Consider the following 10,813-nt stretch of genomic DNA (forward strand, 5'->3'; position numbering starts at 1 on the left):
GATGGTGTTTACTCATGGTCTAATTCAGATGCATAGACACATGACCAAAAGCCATGTGCTTTCAGCAAAGCATTGATATAGAGTTTCTTTTCCGAAATGGTTCAGGACAATCTTACAGGCAATATTTAGAATGGACTATAACTTCTTAAACTGGCTCACAAATCTACCCTGTGTAACTGAATGTGGGGGTCATGAAAAGTTTAACAACAATAAAAGTTTTCTTAAGATACTTAAGATACCAGTGTCTGGAGAGATGACTCATCACTTAAGAACACTGACTGCTCTTGCAGAATACCTGGGTTGGGTTCCCAGCACCCACATAGTGACTAATAATTGCCTGTCCAGTTCCAAGGAATATGACACCCTCTTCTGATCTATGCATGACATGGGTGAACTTACATACACACAGGCAACACACTCATACACATAAAATAAGAATCACAAATAAAATATTTAGGAAAAAAAGATACCATGACCAAAATGAATACAAAATCAGATGCCCAATGAATTCAGTGTGTTTCTGGCAATACTTGCCTGATTTACATTGAACAACTTCATGGCAACCTTAACTCTGACACAAAATGTTGACTTTGGGGCCAGTGACTTGGCTCAGTGAGTAAAGGCGCTTGCTTCCAACCCTGACAACCTGAGTTCAATCTGCAGGTGCTACCATGGTGGATGGAGAAAACGCTCCCTCATCTGTTTTCTGACCTCCATATGGACACTGTGATAAGCATGTCACCCTCGGCCACACACGCATACATTAAATAACATGCACTTTTCACTGTGTGTGCCATCTTGCCTGGAAATATCAACAAATACTTTCTAAAACACCTGGATTCAGATTTCTGACTATTATATGTTATAAATTGTAATTTTTTTACTGTGCATATAAAATTTTTGTTCTTGTAGATGCATAATGGTTTACTTACAGAAAACACTTTAAATAATTTTCTACTGTGTTTCCTTGAGACTAAATATCAAAAAAGTATATCTTTAGGTTGTATTCTATTAGAATATTTATTTTTTAAAATTTCTGATTGAGATGCTCATTTGAGTATAATTTAAAAAAAAACATTAAATGAACTTGCTTTAAGACTGGAGTAGAATTCCTAATAGTTTCAGAAATAGACATTGTTCTAGTTTGTTTCTCCATTGCTGTGACAAAACACTCTGACCAGTACCAACTTCAGGAGGAAAGGGTTATTTAGCCTGCATCTCCTGGGTCACAGTTCATCAGTGGAGCCCAAGGTAGGAACACAGGAAGGAACCTGGAGGCAGGAGCTGAAGCACAGGCCATGGAGGTATGCTGCTTAATGACTTGCTCTACTGGCCCATGCCCAGCCTTCTTTCTTATACAACATAGGCCCACCTGCCCAGGGATGGCACCACCCACAGTGGGCTGGACACTCCATCACTAAATAATCAGAAAAATGCCCCACAGACATAGCCACAGGCCAGTCCAATGGAGGCAATTCACCAATTGAGGCTCTCTCTACCCAGGTATGTCAAGTTGACAACTAAAGCTATCCAGCACAGATAAAAACATACTTCTATTTGTACTACATATTTATGCAAAGTGACATTCTCAGGGTTGACAATTGTGAGACCAAACTGTCAGTTAATCTTAAAAATTTGAAAGATGCTTTATGGCTTGCAGTATCAAATATGCAGCTAAGAGTTAATTCTTTTTTTAAGAGTAATTAAATACAGTCATCCTATGGGTTCTTATTGCTTTCTTCCTTCATAAATATGAATTATATGTATATAAGGATTTGTTTTAAAATAAATTTATTCAAGATTTATCACCAGTAAATATTTAATTTTTATACTTTCATCTTGGGGTCCCACAAAATTTTTTCATGCACAAAAGGTTCATAGATGGAAAAATTTTAAGAAGCCCTGCACTAGGGGGTGGAGAGAAAGCTCAGTGGGTAAAACGCTTGATATACAAACATAAGGATCTGAGTTTGGATCCCTAGCACCCACATAAAAACTGAGCATGGGGGTAGGTACGTGCAGTACCCTCCTGGGGGGATGAGGGAAGGAGATCTGAGGCAACAATTTACTTACTTGCTGTGTCCTAGTTACTTGCAGCAAATCAACCCTAGATGTTACTAATGTGATAATCCAATATCTTTTTCTTACTATTTTATTGAACTTCCAGATGGTCACAGAAGCACTTATATTGTTGTAGTATTTTAGAAAGAACATTAAATATAATTTCCCTCAAAGTTCTTATTAATAAGAAATGTAAAGCCCAGAAATATGGAAGAGATTTTCTGTAAGTCCAAACAATGGACCACTAAGGACTTTACAGCGAGTAGTTTGCTGATTCAGTTTTAATGTGTTTCAACTTCTTCAGTGCTGTTTCATACTTTAAACCATGGTCTAGGGAAGCTATGCTAATGCGAGGCTTTAAACTAGCAACATCAATACACTGTTTACATATGGAATTTTCAAAACATTAAACTACAAAATAAAATAAGCCTGCCCTGGATGAACTCACACCAAGGGACATCTGGGGACATAAACTTGATAGGCACAAAAATTTGACAAATATGAATATTGTAAAATAAATAAATAATAGCAGTATCTACTGTGAAATTCTTTGAAATGAAAGGGAATTATGGTCACACATGGTGACACATACCTTTGACCCTAGCACTACAGAGGCAGAGGCAGGTAGTTCTCTGTGAGATCGAGGCTAGCCTAGTCTACATAAGGAGTTCCAGGTTAGCTGGGGCAAAGGGAAACTCTGTCTTTAAAATCAAAACCCAGGATCCCCTGTGGAGGAGAGGTGTGACAGCCACACAGCCACTTCTCTGTCCTAGTTGACTTGATTTTTTTTTTTTTCAGTGTACTGCAGCACTTTTTCTTTACATGACAATGTATTGCTGGGGCGTAATGTTCTCACTGAACAGTAGAAAACCAAAATTTGTCATTTCTTAAAGAATTGAGTACAAAAAACCTTTCATAGTTCAAAAAGGATGAATAAATTTACAGGTGTAAATGCAAATGTTCCCAATTCAAGGCAACTAAAAACCCACTGGCCAGGAGGGAAACACTAGGATGGAAACTGGGTCCTAAGGCTCTTGTTTTCTCACCCAGTTAAACTGGGAAGTGCTAACTGGTTTAGGAACCCTTGCCAGTCTTGAGAAATCCTGGAATAATCAGCTTTGTCTGTTAACATCCTACACAGATCACCTCACTGTGCTCACATGGATCCACCAGGCTGGTGATTTCTCTTCCATGGTGGTGCTGGCCTCAATCACTAGCTGACCAAACTACATGGCCCAAGGACTTAAATCAAGATACATACAGGGTATTGAACATATACCAAGGGAGCAGTTAACTTGAATACAGGGCCTGAAATCAGCAACAAGGCCTAAGATCCAGTGCTGATATCAGATACAAGCTTCAAGGACAAATTTCTTTTCAAAGGCTTATACCAGTTTCATGAGGCTAGCATGAGGTGTACATTTACCGGGCAAATTGATACTTCAGAATCAACTCATGCAGCAGATACCTGGCTCCTGCTCAGTCCATTTAGAAGCATTTGCAGTGGACGATTAAGGGGCCCCACTCGTCATACTCCTGCTTGCTGATCTGCATGGCTGGAAGGTTGACAGAGAGGCCAGGATGGAGCCACCAATCCAAGCTGAGTACTTGCGCTCAGGAGGAGCAATGATCTCGATCTTTATCGTGCTGGGCGCTAGGGCTATGATCTCCTACTGCATCCTGTCAGCAATGCCTGGGTACACAGTGGTGCCGCCAGACTGCACTGTGTGGGCATACAGGTCCATGCGAATGTCCGTATCACTCTTCATGACAGAGTTGAAGGTGGTCTCATGGATGCAACTGGACTCCACACTCAGGAAGGAGGGCTGGAAGAGTGCCTCTGGACACCGGAATCGCTGGTTGCCAATAGTGATTACCTGTCCATCAGGTAGCTCATAGCTCTTCTCCAAGGAGGAGGAGGATGCAGCAGTGGCCATTTCCTGCTCAAAGTCCAGGGCAACATAACACAGCTTCTTCTTGACGTCATACACAATCTCATGCTCGGCTATAGTGGTGAAGCTGTAGCCTCACTCCTTCAGAATCTTCATGAGGTAGTTTGTCAGGTCCCTGACAGCCAGATCCAGAGGCAAGATGATGTGGGGAAGGGCATAGCCCTTGTAGATGGGCACTATGTATGTGACCCTATCACCAGGGTCCATGACAATGCCAATGGTGTACCCAGAGGAATACAGGGACAGCACCGCCTGAATGGCCACATACATGGCTGGAGTGCTGAAGGTATCAAATATGATCTGTGTCATCTTCTCTCTGTTAGCCTTGGGGTTCAGGGGTGCCTCAGTCAGCAGCACCAGGTGCTATTCAGAGACCAAGTACAGCTCACTGTAGAAACTGTACTGCCGGATCTTCTCCATGTAGTCCCAGCTGGTGACAATGCCATGCTCGATGGGGTACTTCAGGGTCAGGATGCCTCGCTTGCTCTGGGCCTCATCACCCACATATCAGTCCTTCTGGCCAATGCCCACCATCACTCCCTGGTGGTGAGAGTGCCTGAGGATGGAAGGGAACACAGCCCTGGGGGCATTGCTGCCTGCAAAGCCAGCTTTGCACATGCTGGAGCCATTGTTTAGTGGTCAGAAGAGTGACAAGACAAGAGGACTCGGAGCGCAGAGTAGAGGTGGTGAGTGAGCCACTTGCAGATTTAAAAAGGGGCTTGAACCAAATTTAGTTTACAAAACATTTTTAAAGTAACGGATCTTCATTAATAATTGTTGTTTAGAAAAGCAGAACTAGTAGAGTTGATGTGTATATACACACATGTTTGAGTATAATATCTATTACTCTAAATCTATTAATTTAAATATTACTCTTACCTAATGCATCTTCACAGGAACATCCAGACTACTGTTTGCCCAAATAATTATCTGGATTCCAAGGCCTAGACAATTGTTACATGGTAGTTAACTATCACAGGATCCTTTGAGTGAATGTAATTACACTGAAGCCCAGCCGTTCCCACTGCACTCAGCCAGGCAGAACATCCCAGGCAGGCATTTTCAGGGATTACATTGTTTGTACAATACTGGAAAACTTAGAAGTAGTCAGGTAGCATGCCCAGGTTAGCATGTCCTCCCAAACAGCCTAACAGAAACTTTTTGTTAACTGAAAACTTCTTTGTTAACTGACGTGCAGTGGGTCTGACGTAACTATGATAATCTCATGTAACTATAGTTGTTGACTTTGCTCCTGGCAAAATGTAATAGTAGTTTTAAGCTTTATAAACCCTGCCCTGCTTCTCCTCAGGGTCGGTAATTCTTCGGGGCATTAGTCCCCTTTCTGAAAGCCAGTAATTAATAAAGGACTCCTAACTTGATGATCAGTTTGTGACATTCCTCTGTGCATCTTGCTCACTATTATATAAATAGTTACCATTTGTCTAAAAGTATGATAAGTCCACTCATACTGATACTTAAATATAGCAATAATTATTGACCATTTATGTTTTCCATTGTTCTTTTCTAGACTTCATTAAATATCTAGAAAGTCATCTTAAAACAATATAGCATGGCAAATTTTCACTCAATCCATGTGTGAATTTCTGAAATCGTTCAAGTATCAGTAACATGCCAATGTAGTAATATGGCATTTCTTCAGTGTGGAAGATGCCACAGATACAAACCCGTATGTTCAATCAAGAACCCCAGTTCCGGGAAGGGGTCATTGTCAGAATAAACAGTCATGATTTCAGAGACAAAACCTTTCAGTACTTACATATTTAAATCCCTCTGTCTTTTTTCCCTCTAAACTGATGGAAAAAGGACATTGAAATTTCTGAATGTTGTATGAAAAGATAATTATTCTATTCAGGTTTAAAAATTTGTGTCTCTTACACAGAATCAAAACATAAAGATTAATCAGAAATCAAAACCAGGTTTGAGACGTCATTCTTCTTGAGAGATTTTTAATATAACAATAATTACTTGGCATATAGATGATTTTTTACACTACATGACAGTTTAAGCATATTAGATGGTCAAGTTAATATAGGTTTTTATAGGTAAATGAACAAAAGTAATGAAATCATGTAATGCTATTGCAATGTAAGTACTACATATAGAAACATGTTTGACCCCAACTTTACCCCAATATTGGAGCCCAGTTTTACCAATGCAGTTTCTAAGTCTAGATCTGTCAAATGCCAATGATATGCCTGAAGAGTTCAACACTCACTTGCTTGAAGAGACAGGCAAGACCTTGGAGGAAGAGTTGTTGTGTTGGAGATGCCACAGTGCAGTGGGGCCTGAAGAAAGACAGCCTGACTCCTGGAGTCATTTGAAAACAAGAATGAACCCAATCTGTTCTCAGAATTTTTTTCCTTTGAGTTCTCTCAGCACTGTTTTTCCAACCACAGTGTACTCTCTTTGTATAAATAGTACATTCAGCATGTACTGGAACAGTACATTCAGGATATTCCACATGATATGTGGAACTTTGTCTTATTAGGGAAGGAATTTTTCTTTCTGACTCCCTACTGACCCAGAGTAGCATGCATAACAACACACAGATGTTATTAATCCAATCCCTTCTGCAATTTGGAACATAAACTGGGATAATTACTGATTTCAATATTATATTGCTGTTCTCAGCAATGATATTTTCACTACACATACACACACACACACACACACACATACACACACATACACACACATTATTATATAGGTCCATGGTCAAGGAAGCATCATGAGGGATGAATAGGGAACACATTAAAAAATTGAAGACATTTGTTTAGTTTATCTTGTGAAAGCTGCATACAAGAGGAGCCCAAGGCCTAGCAAGAGGGTTTACATTGTTTTTCTTTTTTAAAAAATATTTGTATTTATTATTTTTATATTATGTGTATGTGTATGTGTGTGTAAGTACACCCCTGTTGAGCAATGCCTGTAGAAGTCATAAGAAGGTATCGAATTCCCCTGGAACTGACATTATGGGTGATTGTTAGCTGCCATGTGGATGTGGGAATCGAGCCTGGGTTCCAGGCAAGAAAGCCAGTTTCCTTAACTGCTGAGCCATCTCTCCAGATTTTACACTGTTTTTCTAAAGAGCTAAAGACTATCTAAGTCTTCCTACAGAGTAGGAAGACAGATTGGATAGATACTATCTTAAATGACCAAAAAACCCATAAAATAAGCTTTGTTTACAAAGTTAGGTAAAATTCCCATTTGTAGCAGAAGGCATTCCCAGAAAAATCCTTCCCAAAGTCTTCATATGAGCTGACTGTTATTGTCCTTGCAAGAGACACTGGAACAGAGAAAATGGTGGGTCAGTGATGATTGGGACTATGGCAGGAACACCCCAGAACAATGGAGATGGAATGCACTATAGTCTTTGCCCGAGTTTACATATGGAGTCTATGTGTCACAAGCTTGTAGCATGGGGTACATCATCAGGATATGTTTCTTGCCATAGATGGCAGATAAAGAAACTGAACTGTAAAGGGGAACTAACAGAGGGGATAAAAGACTGGGTCTTTCTTTGTTCTAGGGACTGTCTTTGGAGTATGAACCCACAGAGCCAGGTGTAAGCAAGAAAAAACTGCTTCCTGGAGAAAAGAAAGCCTTGGTGTTCATTTCTCTGCACATAGCACCTGCAACAAGGCCACAGACTGACTAGTGCTACTCTTTTATGTATGCCTCATGTCATGTATCTAAACATAAGTCAAGTTAGTACTCTACAGATGGACTTGGGGAGTCACTGGACCTCTTTTTTGTTATCGTTCCCATTTGTATGAATCTCTTTTCTTTGATTTAACTGTTACTTATTTCTAATTGGCCTTTTGAAGACAAAAATATCAGGCTTATTTTGTTAGGGCTGCCAGGGACCAGGCTTTAACCTTATAAGCTCCAGTAAAAGCAGGAATCACATTATGATAGTTAGTTGAAGATGTTTGACTGCCTTGTGTTTTGCTCCAAGATTCTTTGGAATAACTGAAAATAAAACTTTAAAAATAAGCTAGCTAAGCATGATAGCATAGGCCTGTAATCGCAACATTTTGAAGACTAAAACAGGAAGATTAAGAGTTCAGTTCCAGCCTGAGCTGCATACTGAAACTATGCCTCAAAACAAATGAACAAATAGAATAAGCTTGCAGGAGCTACACTTATAGAATGACAGTTTGAGGAGCTCTGTGGCCCAGTAGCCAGATGTCATAAATATTTTTCAATTATTCCAAAGGCAAATTAAAGGAGTTAAGTTCCCAAGGAGGACTTCCAAAAAGCTGAATGTTTCCCTTTGCACCTAACCCTTATGCATAGGATAATGTCTCTACCTTTGAACCATAAGCTGAGAACACTACTACCTCCTTGGTCCTCATCTGTCCTGATTCTAGAACAGAAGTTGCATCTTAAGAGAGGCAAGTCCAGAAGACCAGAGACTATTGTCATACCCAGATTACAGAGTAGTAGCTTAGCACAGTCCTAAGAAAAAAAAAGAGGCAGTTTATAAGAAAAGAGAGCTCTGACCCTCCATGGGAAGGAATTGTCACACTTTGAAACAGTGTGGGAGGTTCAAACTGAAGGGTTTCCTCTATATAATAGCTCCTCTTATTAAGAACAGCAAGCTAAATCATTGACTATCTAATTTGCTACAGAGGATCAAAGAGACAATTTGAAAGAATTCACTGGAGACACAACCACCTTAAAAACAGACTCAGAAACTACCATCGTTTTAATGGATCACACTTCTGAACAATATATGCCCCCTTGTGAAAATGATAGAGGAACCAGCCAATGTTAGTGACCTTTCCTGGGCAGGGTATAATAGGAAGAGAAATAGAAACTTAACTAAAAGATCCAGGAAAAAGATGAAGAATCCCAGTAAAATCATTGTCACCCCAGAGTGGGATTATAAAACTCAAATAATACAGAAATGAAGAAAAATAAAGAAAAGGTTTTACATAACTATGCTGTATCTTTAAATGCAGCAAAATATGTATAATTTAAGTCCCAGAAGAGGAAGACAGAAAAAAGAACATATTATCTCTACATGAGTCTGTGTGTATAGCTAAAGGCTACATAACAAGAAACAGTGCCAGACAGGAGAAGTATTCTGTGGGGACCTAAAGGCCCCACCTTGCAGAAGTCCAAGGGGAGTTACTGGGGCGCGGCTTGACTTGCTTTGAAATTCTGAAGAATACTTCCGCACTGCTGAGGAGTGCATGATCAGCTCGTGACCATCCTTAAGATACACCCTGGTGGGGAGGGGTATTTCCAGGTGCCTTTATAAGCTCTGTAACACCTGCAATAAATGAGTCCCTGCTTCACTAGGCTCCCCGTTGCACCTGAGTGTTCCCCATACTGGGGGCAGCATGGGCTGGTGAATGGTGTGCTTACTCATCCCCAGTCATCACTGCCCAGGGGTTGCTGGTTCGAACTCTCAGCAACTGTCCCCAGCATGGTGCTCAAAGGAAGGTGAAAAGAAGAAAAGAAAGAAAGAAAGAAAGAAAGAAAGAAAGAAAGAAAGAAAGAAAGAAAGAAAGAAAGAAAGAATTAAAATGGATTGGGGCCAATCTGGAAGTTCGGGGTAAGCAAGACCTGAAAAGATGGGTAACATAACTCTTAAGTCTGAGGACCCGGCACTTAAAGCGCTGAGAGATATGCTTAAAAGCAGGGGATTGGATCTCTCAGATACAATAGCTCAAAAGGTTTGGGCAGAGGCGATTCATTTGGCTCCCTGGATACTTGGGGTTAATGTTTTTACTGGGGATACATGGGAATATGTGGAACATCTAGCTCGACAAAGGCAGGTTCAATTGGGGGTTGATCCACCACTGGAGTTCTATCCTATTATTTCGGCCTTAAAGGCATGCTTTTGGCCCGAGAGCCCTAAGCCCTCGGTGCCACCTCCTGATGAGCCTTCAGAAACCCTGGCATGGGAATCATGGGAAGAGTTTGAGGAAGAATGCAGAAATGCAACAGAAGTGAAACCAAAAGCAGCCAAAGTAATAAGCGGCACCTCGGGCGTGCCCTGACCAGCTTCAGGGATTCCTGAAACCCATGAAAACCATCCCCATTTCCAGGATTCTGGCCCCACTCAGGAGGCTTCTGTGAGGCCATGGGTGGAAGCGTATCTTATTAATGTAAACCCAGGAGGCATGAGCCCTGACCCCTGGTATCCCTGGGAGGCAAAGGATTTAAAGGAATTAAAAAAGGTGGTGGCTGAGGATGTTCCAGGATCACCCTGGGTAGATACTTTCCTCCAAGGCTTGGCTCATCAGCAGTGTACTACAAAGGATTGGCTGGACCTCGCCAAAGCAGTCCTTCCTAGCCCTATATATATTAAATGGTGTGCCCTCTTTAAGGAGGAATGCAGGATACAGGCTGAGAGGAATGCAAGTGCCAATCCACTGGTCCCCATTACTTTTGGGATGTTGACTGGTTCAAGTGACCGTTATGCCACAGGGGAGCAACAGTCGGGCATTCCAGCCCCATATACAGAACAGGTCAGGGTCATAGGATTAAATGTTTGGAGAAAATTGGACAAAGGGCCTACCGAATCCCCCCTTGCAGGAATTAATCAAAAGCCTGGTGAACCCCTCTACAAGTTTATAGATAGAGTAGAGGAGAGCTTAAAACCAAAATTACCCCCAGGCCATTTGAGGGAGCAATTAACAAAACTCCTGGTATGGGATGGAATGGATGCTGATCACAAGATAGCCTGTACTGGCCTTAAGGACAGGTCCATGGGACAATGGATAATTGCCTCCAAGGAGCTGGGAACCCAGAGGGGCCAAAGC

At 41.2% G+C, this 10,813-nt stretch overlaps 1 pseudogene; it reads right to left on the minus strand.

Moving 5' to 3' along the window:
• Positions 1 to 3,549: 3,549 nt before the first annotated feature.
• On the minus strand, positions 3,550 to 4,643 carry LOC103728059 (annotated as a pseudogene).
• Positions 4,644 to 10,813: the final 6,170 nt, after the last annotated feature.

This window comes from Nannospalax galili, unplaced genomic scaffold (genome assembly GCF_000622305.1).
Source record: "Nannospalax galili isolate Female #2095 unplaced genomic scaffold, S.galili_v1.0 scaffold189, whole genome shotgun sequence".
In the NCBI taxonomy this organism is placed as follows: Eukaryota; Metazoa; Chordata; class Mammalia; order Rodentia; family Spalacidae; genus Nannospalax; species Nannospalax galili.